The 9,807-nt window shown below is 48.7% G+C and overlaps 1 long non-coding RNA gene across 1 annotated transcript in view; it reads left to right on the top strand.

Moving 5' to 3' along the window:
* Positions 1 to 2,313: 2,313 nt before the first annotated feature.
* LOC141105254 (uncharacterized) overlaps positions 2,314 to 9,807 on the top strand; it is a 381,772-nt gene continuing 374,278 nt past the window's right edge. Inside the window, exon 1 of the long non-coding RNA XR_012235546.1 lies at positions 2,314 to 2,436. This is a non-coding gene — a long non-coding RNA (uncharacterized lncRNA). The remainder of the gene's footprint in view (positions 2,437 to 9,807) is intronic.

Genomic DNA, 9,807 nt, shown 5'->3' with positions numbered 1-9,807 from the left:
TTTTATTTTGGCGCGGGGTTCCCCTTGAAATTCATACCAGACCTGAAGGGTTCCCCTTGAAATCCATACCAGACCTGAAGGGTCTGGTATGGATTTTGAGGGGGACCCCCACGCCATTTTTTTTTCAATTTTGGAGTGGGGTTCCCCTTAATATCCATACCAGACCTGAAGGGCCTGGTATGGAATTTAGGGGGACCCTCATGCCATTTTTTTAAAAATTTTGCTTCGGGGTTCCCCTGTGAGGAAATCCCATGCCGTTTTTATCAATGAACTTTTATGTGTATTGTGTATAGCCGCGAGTAGTTTTAAATGACTTTTTTTTCCTTTGAAATGTCATTTTGCTGTCAGATTGTTCTAAACACGGGAAACATGCGCCCCTTTACAGGCATACTATAGACACCCCCCAGGTATGAGATTTAAAGGAATATTACACTTTTATTGTTTCACTTTAAGCATTATTAAAATCACTGCTCCCGAAAAAACAGCCATTTTTAAAACACTTCTTTTTGCATTGATACATGTCCTCTGGGGCAGGATCCGGGTCCCCAAACACTTTTTATGACAATAACTTGCATATAAGCCTTTAAAATTAGCACTTTTGATTATTCATGTTCGAGTCCCATAGACTTTAATGGTGTTCACGTGTTCAAACTAATTTTTCGCCTGTTCGCATGTTCTGGTGCGAACCGAACAGGGGGGGGTGTTCGGCTCATCCCTACTACAGAGTTCCCAAACTTAATTATGGAGACATCTAGTGGCCAATTTGGGCAACTACACTGGGCATCTCTGTGCCCCTGGGCCCTACCCCACATAACCAGAACAGGTCCACTTAAAGTGCAGTAAGTTGTAAATGGTTCTCTGGTGCCCAGGATGGTGCTTACTCAGGGCCAGGGACTCAGCGTAACACCTGGATAGAAGCCCAACAGAGTGGCAACATAAGGGAGACAGTTGTCACCCTTAAAAAGGAAGTTCCTTAGCAAGGTGCTTTATGTCAGGATCATCAAGGATTATATTAATGCAGTCTTAAAGCAGAACTAAACTCTCCTATACTTTACAGCCAAGGAAGCTGCCATTCTAGCCTCTGTTTGATCTGCTGTTGCCATGGTGTTGTGCATGTGTTCAGTTATGACACCAGTCATTTGATGGCTTGACAGTTCAGTTGAGGTCACAAGCAGCTGTGACAGTTCTCATTCATAGCATGCTGAATGTAACGATTATGGGAATTTAATGGGATAACTTCTGCTTTAAAGCTCATATTCTTTAGAAAGCAGCCACATCCCTAGTAGAAAAACCCTGTCTCCCTGCCAGCAGACTGCAAAAAAGGGCCCTTGCTCCCTGTGTGGAAGCAGTGATCTCTCTGCAGAGGCCAGGCTGCAGGCATGCCACAGCTAGAGCGTTCCAATCACCAGGGAACATGAGCTTTACTGGTAAAAGAGATCTAGTTCTGACTCAGCAGGGGGCATGTCAGAGCTCAGCACGGAGACCGCTGCTTCCACATAGAGAGCAAGGATCCCTCTTTGCTGCATGCTGGCAGGAGACAGGCTTTTCTACTCAGGCTGTGGCTGCTTTTGAAAGAAAATGAACGTAGATGTAAGAACATACACTATATTACTAAAAGTATTGGGACGCATGCCTTTCCGCGCATATACATTTTATTGGCATCCCATTCTTAGTCCATAGGGTTCAATATTGAGTTGGCCCACCCTTTGCAGCTCTAACAGCTTCAATTCTTCTGGGAAGGCTGTCCACAAGATTTAGGAATGTGTCTATGGGAATGTTTTACCATTCTTCCAGAAGTGCATTTGAGAGGTCAGGCATTGATGTTGGATGAGAAGGCCTGGCTCGCAGTCTCCACTCTAATTCATCCCAAAGGTGTTCTATCGGGTTGAGGTGAGGACTCTGTGCAGGCCAGTCAAGTTCCTTCACCTCAAATTCACTCATCCATGTCTTTATGGACCTTGCTTTGTGCACTGGTCCAACTCATTTGGTGGAGAGGGTTTATGGTGTGGGATTGTTTTTCAGGGGTTAGGCTTGGCCCAAGGGCTGGCACAAGGGGGGCGGAAGGGACGGATGCCCTGGGCGGTACAATTTACTTGAGGAAGGGGGGGAAGGGGGAGCAGTGCAGGTGAAGTGCTTATAAAATTGGTGTGTGTGTGACTAACACACCCCTGGCCGGCAAACAATAGTTGTAATGATGTGCCGAGTGTGCTCCTGCACTGGGCAAAACATTAGCATAGCCCAGCCCTTCACTTCCCTGTCAGTGGCGATACCTCGCCTGACAGGAGCTTCGTAGTCTCACCCCGGCATGACGTCACTAAGAGGCCAGCTGCCGGCGGGAGGCGGGATTGAAGAGGACCCAGAGGAGAGGAGAATAGCATACTGCTGCTGGAGCTGTGATATAAAGGAGCTGCCGAGCCGAGGAGAATCAAAGCACAAGTAAGCAGATTACAGATCTTCCATCTGCATATGGAGTTAATTCTTTGGATTGGGATAGGGGGGGGGCTGAGGGGAGGTTAATTACCAGTGGTATTTGTAATATGCAGCATGAAGGGCAAGGCCATCTTATATGGATTGGACCCAGGGCAAACATTTTCTTGGCCCCCTCCTTCCATGTAATTTTGCTTTGCACCTGCTCTGAGACAATAAATAGCAGCTAGACTCAAAATCAGTTTACTGAATCAGATCAGGCAGCTAATGCGTTTGGTTGCCAGAGGTTACAGTGTATCATTACCGCTCACTGACTGGCTGCTAGAGGTTACAGCACACATTATGGCTCACTGAATATTTGTTAGCGGTTACAGCACATGACTTCTGCTTGCTGATTGGTTGCTAGAGATTACTGTACATCATTACTGCTCACTGATTGGTTGCTAGAGGTTATTGGACATCCTTACCACTCATTAATTGGTTGCTAGAAGTTACTGCACATTATTACTGCTCACTGATTGGTTGCTAGAGGTTGCTGCATATCCATACCCCTCAATGATTGGTTGCAATAGGTTAGTGCGCATCATTACTGCTCACTGATTGGTTGCTAAAGGATACAGCACATCATCTCCTCACTGCTTGCACACCATGGACTGGGGAGGTGAGTGGACCCATCAATAGACAGAAAACTCTTAGGGGTCCTAGGACTCCTGGGTTCAGTGGAAATGCTGGGGGGGGTGATCAGTGGCAATGCTGGGGGATTGATGGGATCAGTGGCAGTGGTGAGGGGATGGGATTAGTTAGGAGGCAGTACACTGTAGCAAATTCTGGATCATGTAGAGCAAAGCTGGAAATCTTTGGCAAGTATATAGTGGGGGATTCTACACTGACCACTGATGTAAGGGGGGATTTACACTGACCACCATTGTGAGGGGGGATTTACACTGACCACCATTGTGAGGGGGAATTTGCACTGACCACCATGTAATGGGGGATTTTACACCACCCACCAATATAAAGAGGGATTTCTACACTGACACTAATGTAATAGGAACATTTACACCAACCACCAGTGTAAGGGGGAATATACAATGACAACTATTGTCGATGAGATTTTTACTGACCACCAATGTATGGTGACACTTCTACACCAACCACCAATGTTAGGGGGAATTTACACTGACCACCAATGTAAGGGTGACCTTTACACTGGCCACTAGTGTGAATGAAAGGATTGTACACCAAGCCCCAATGTAATAAGACAATTTACACTGACCATCAATGTAAGGAGACATTTAGCCTGCGTTCCCATTTGTGTGTGTCGGGAATGCATGCAAAATCACTTTCCTGACACCACAGAAACGTGCTGTCCTTTGGCAGATACACAACAGTGGCATTAATTGTTAATGACACCCCCATGCACCAAAATTCATGGTGCTGTGGCATCATGTTATTTTGAAAAAGGGTTACACCTCCAATTTGCTTACCTTTGCAGAACAGGCTGATGTTAGGCTTAATGACCACAGTTGTAGGCATAGGGTGCCCACGTGTCCCGGATTGCCCGGGACTATCCCGTAATTGACATCTCTGTCCCTGTTCCCGGGCAGCTTCATTCCGGGACAATACAGTGTCCCGGAATGAAACTGGCACTGGAAACATTCAGGAAATTCATGGGACAGGGGCGGACTGAGCCGCCATATCACTGGCTCTGGCTCCGCCTCCACCTGACTATATTCCTGATCACTGGTTGCTATAGCCGCCTGGCGTGTAGCAACCAGTGACGTCACGGGCTCACGGCCATGACTCCCTCCCTGCCAAGCGTTGAAAGCGGAGGAGGATTTCACTTCCTCCTCCTCCTCCGCGCTAGTGCTCCTGGGGCCCAAAGCAGCTGCCCTTTGAGCTGAGTCCTGCAGCAAACACCCTCTTGTAATGCGCCTAGAGAGTGGCAGTCCCGCTGGTCTAGTGGTGGCGGGGTGCAGTGCAGGGCAGCGGAAGCGGAGCTAAAGCCGGCGTTGACAGCAGCAATTTGAAACAGCGAGCGGCGGCCCCGGTGAGCAGCACAAGTCTGGTAGAATCAACAGCCCAGGAGGGAGTTGGAGAAGACCTCACCGCCGGCCACCATGACCTGAGCAGCAGTGGGTGCAGCATCCCTGGAACATCCCAGAACGTGCACACTTTCTCCAGCCTCCTCTCCTAGCTGTCACAGTCATCAACAACAAGGAAGACAGGCTGACCAAGGGCCCAGAGGACGAGGATGGGCGGGAGGTAGGTGCATCACACACACCTACCCACAGACAGGGGCTGGGAAAGGGGAGCACAGGAGGGACTGCAGCAGGGGATAGGGGGTCACTTTCACCCACCCCCCCTCTCGCCCACCTACCTCTCTCACTCCCATCCCCCCTCTCTTATACCCTCCCCCTCTCTCTCGCCACCCCCTCTCTCTCACCCCCTCCCTCTCCCACCTCCCCTCCCCCCTCTCACCCCCCCTCCCCATCTCTCTCACCCTCATCCACTTTTCACCCACCCCCCTCACCAACCCCCTCTTTCCTCCCAAGTGGACACTGACTAACAACAGGTGAGAGTTATCCCATCCCCCCCTCAAGCACTGCCACTCATCCACCCCCACCACTGCCTTACTAATGAAGGATGACAGGTCCCAGCATGAACCCCTCAGAGCTGAGGATGTGACAAGCCCCCACAGTAGGTCAGTGTAATGGTCAGTGTAGGTATCAGGTAGGTCAGTGTAGGGATCAGGTAGGTCAGTGTAGGGATCAGGTAGGTCAGTGTAGGAATCAGGTAGGTCAGTGTAGGAATCAGGTAGGTCAGTGTAGGGATCAGGTAGGTCAGTGTAGGGATCAGGTAGGTCAGTGTAGGGATCAGGTAGGTCAGTGTAGGGATCAGGTAGGTCAGTGTATGTCCAGTTTTTACTCCAGATCCCTCAGGTCATTTGTATTCCTTTTGTTGTATAAAGTACGGGGTTTTATATACAACTTTAGTGCCTTGGATATAAAAAGCATTTGATTCATGTATGTTAGCCCAATATTGTAGGAATAATTACACTCTGTGACTCTAAGTGGCCGCCTGCAATGTTGGGCTAACATACATGAAACAAATGCTTAAATAGGTAAGGAGCGGGGCCACCGAGCGACGTCACATGGTGGCACCACCCCCTTGTGATGTCACTGACCGGTGTATGATGAGGGGTGTCCCTGAATGGCAGTTTGGAAATGTGGTCACCCTATGTAGGCAGGACTTTCAAGCATGCCCCTTTACCTCCCCAGTGGGCAGCATTTAGCAGAAGTAATGGTGGATATGACCTCAGAGGGGCATGATATACATAATGAGAACCTCCAGAGCCAGGGACAGCAAACATCCTTCTGTATAGAGTGGGTTGCAAGGCATAGTGGGCATAATGGAAGATTCATTGGCACCAGATACTTCTTGAATGCAAAGAGATTTATATTGTTTTGAACAGAACAGTGGGAGAGAGGGTTTAGGGCCAGGACACCCTTAGGTAGTTGCAATCAGGGCCTTTTTATTATTGATTGGACCCTGGGCAAACAACATTTTCTTGCCCCCCCACCCCATGCAATTTCGCTCTCCACCCCCCAGGAGGTCAGTAGTATGCAGGAAAGTGTACAGAGGTCAGTAGTATGCAGGGCAGTGTATAGGGGTCAGTAGTATGTAGGGTAGTGTTTAGAGGTCATTAGTTTGTAGGGCAGTCTACAGAGGTCAGTGCGATTAGTGTACAAAGAACAGTAGGGTAGAGGAGAGGGAGAAACAGATGTACAGGTGTCAGTGGGATGTAGCGCAGTGTATGGAGGTCATTAGAACCTAGAACAGTGTACAGGGATCAGCAGGGCAGAAGACAGGGGGCCAAGACAGATGTCCCTTCAGGAGAGCGCATGCAAAACAGTCGCGGGAGAGACTCGAGCGAGGTAGGGGGAGGTACAGGGGTGGAGATTCAATCCGTGCGGAGACAGTGGACAGCAATCCCTTACACTTTGATACAGTGATCAGTGATGTGCTGTGCCGATCGTGGTTCTGATTTTTGACAGTTGGTGAGTATAGCTAGTGCGGGCTCTAGGGGTAGCTGCTTTGGGCCCCCCAACAATGAATAGGCCCTGGGCAGCTGCCCCTTTTGCCCTGCGGTAAAGACGGCCCTGGTTGCAATGTCAGTTAGCAGACTCCGAGACTTCTACAGGTAGACAGCCATGCAGGGAAAGGCATCCAGCAAAACACCACATCTGCATGTGTAAGAGCGACCTCTCTTTTGGCAACAGTCTTAGTACAGTTCATAACACAAATTGTAACAAACTCCTTTACCTTTATACACTTACTTCAGCCCACTGAGCTCCCAGTCTCTCTCACTGATTCACTACCACTGAATCCTGCGAGTTCTTCTAATCTTCTTACTTTAGTATCTTCCTCAAGCGTCACCCCGCTTCCCTGCTGGTTCCCTGGCTTGGCACTCCAGGTACTCCTCAAGCGTCACCCTACTGGCTGGGACCCTGGCTTGGCATATGCTGAAGTTTCCCCATTCTTCACTGTCCCCGGTTGATGAGAATTCTGCTTCAGCTACTCACTGTGGTCCCTGATAACAAGGTGGATGGTCCCTTAGTGGCAACAGCTTCCCCTCTACCTCCGACCACGACAGGTTCTCTGGCCAGCAGAACCATCACTTCTGGTTGGACTGCTAGCTGCAATCCCAACCCTATGCTGCTCTCTTGCTTCTGGATAGGCCCTCAGACAGCCTAGCAGCCAAATGTGCCTGGGATAGGCCCAAACTCTGGCCTAGCAGCCCGGGCAGCACAACACACGTCCACCCAGACAGTAATCCAGGTGGCACAGAACACTTATCACCTGACCTCACTCAAATAAATAGGCTCTCCCAGCAGGCCAAGGGACCCAAGAAAATCCATGCCCATTGGCTGAGATACCCTTTCTATTCTTAATCTGTCATTGCTATGCCCTTGTCTTATCTAATGTCACCAGTAGGGATGAGCTTCGAGTTCGAGTCGAACTCATGTTCGACTCGAACATCGGCTGTTCGCCAGTTCGCCGAACAGCAAACAATTTGGGGTGTTCGCGCAAATTCGAAAGCCGCAGAACACCCTTTAAATGTCTATGGGAGAAATTAAAATTGCTAATTTTAAAGGCTTATATGCAAGTTATTGTCATAAAAAGTGTTTGGGGACCTGGGTCCTGCCCCAGGGTACAAGGATCAATGCAAAAAAAAGTTTTATTTTTTTTTTCGGGAGCAGTGATTTTAATAATGCTTACAGTGAAACAATAAAAGTGTAATATCCCTTTAAATTTCGTACCTGGTGGGTGTCTATAGTATGCCTGTAAAGGGGCGCTTTCCCGTGTTTAGAACAGTCTGACAGCAAAATGACATTTCAAAGGAAAAAAAGTCATTTAAAACTACTCGCGGCTATAATGAATTGCCGGTCCGACAATACACATAAAAGTTCATTGATAAAAACGGCATGGGAATTCCCCACAGGGGAACCCCAAACCAAAATAAAAAAAAAAAATGACGTGGGGGGGTCCCCCTAAATTCCATACCAGGCCCTTCAGGTCTGGTATGGATATTAAGGGGAACCCCGGCCAAAGTAAAAAAAAAAAATGGTGTGGGGTCCCCCTCAAAATCTATACCAGACCCTTCAGGTCTAGGTCTGGTATGGATTTTAAGGGGAACCCCGCGCCAAAATTTTTTTAAAAAATGGCATGGAGTCCCCCCAAAAATGCATACCAGACCCTTATCCGAGCACGCAACCTGGCAGGCCGCAGGAAAAGAGGGGGGGACGAGAGAGCGCCCCCCCTGAACCGTACCAGGCCACATGCCCTCAACATTGGGAGGGTGCTTTGGGGTAGCCCCCCAAAACACATTGCCCCATGTTGATGGGGACAAGGGCTCCATCCCCAAAATCCTTGCCCGGTGGTTGTGGGGGTCTGCGGGTGGGGGGCTTATCGGAATCTGGAAGCTCCCTTTAACAAGGGGACCCCCAGATCCCGGCCCTCCCCCCTGTGTGAAATGGTAAGGGCCTACCATTTCACAAAAAACTGTCAAAAATGTTAAAAATGACAAGAGACAGTTTTTGACAATTCCTTTATTTAAATGCTTCTTCTTTCTTCTATCTTCTATCTTCCTTCAGCTTCTTCCTCCACCTTCCTCCAATTGTCACCCGTTACATAACCCCGCCCCCTTCTGACGTCACGGGGAATGCTACAGGGAAGTCCCCGTCAAGTCCCCGTGCGTCAGAGGGGGGTGGGTCACCAGGTGGCCCAGCCCCCGTTATTTAAGAACCGTCAGAAGAGGAGAAGCATCACACAGCGGGAGCCTCCCTCCATGCCATCATGGATGCAGAGCGGCCCGAGGAGAAGAAGGAAAGAAGACGCCGACGCCGCGGAGGAAGATGACAGACGAGAACACCAGAGGAAGAACCAGAAGAAGAAGAAGATGGAGGAAGAAACCGAAGGAAGATAGAAGATAGAAGAAAGAAGATAGAAGAAAGAAGATAGAAGAAAGAAGATAGAAAAAAGAAGAAGCATTTAAATAAAGGAATTGTCAAAAACTGTCTCTTGTAATTTTTAACATTTCTGACAGTTTTTTGTGAAATGGTAGGGGTACTTCTGTACCCCCTTACCATTTCACACAGGGGGGAGGGCCGGGATCTGGGGGTCCCCTTGTGAAAGGGGTCTTCCAGATTCCGATAAGCCCCCCGCCCGCAGACCCCCACAACCACCGGGCCAGGGTTGTGGGGATGAGGCCCTTGCCCCCATCAACATGAGGACAAGGTGTTTGGGGGGGCTACCCCAAAGCACCTTCCCAATGTTGAGGGCATGTGGCCTGGTACGATTCAGGAGGGGGGGGGCTCTCTCATCCCCCCTCTTTTCCTGTGGCCTGCCAGGTTGCATGCTTGGATAAAGGTCTGGTATAGATTTTGAGGGGGACCCCACGCCATTTTTTTTAAATTTTGGTTCGGGGTTCCCCTGTGGGGAATTCCCATGCCGTTTTTATCAATAAACTTTTATGTGTATTGTCGGACCGGCAATTCATTAATAGCCGCAAGTAGTTTTAAATGACTTTTTTTCCTTTGAAATGTCATTTTGCTGTCAGACTGTTCTAAACATGGGAAACATGCGCCCCTTTACAAGCATACTTTAGACACCCCCCCAGGTACGAAATTTAAAGGGATATTACACTTTTATTGTTTCACTTTAAGCATTATTAAAATCACTGCTCCCGAAAAAAGGGCCATTTTTAAAACTTTTTTTTGCATTGATCCATGTCCCCTGGGGCAGGACCCTGGTCCCCAAACACTTTTTATGACAATAACTTGCATATAAGCCTTTAAAATTAGCACTTTTGATTAT

Source organism: Aquarana catesbeiana, linkage group LG08 (assembly GCF_042186555.1).
Source record: "Aquarana catesbeiana isolate 2022-GZ linkage group LG08, ASM4218655v1, whole genome shotgun sequence".
NCBI classification, from domain to species: Eukaryota; Metazoa; Chordata; class Amphibia; order Anura; family Ranidae; genus Aquarana; species Aquarana catesbeiana.
Note: the sequence above shows the minus strand (reverse complement) of the source record. Positions and strands in the feature narration are given on the sequence as shown.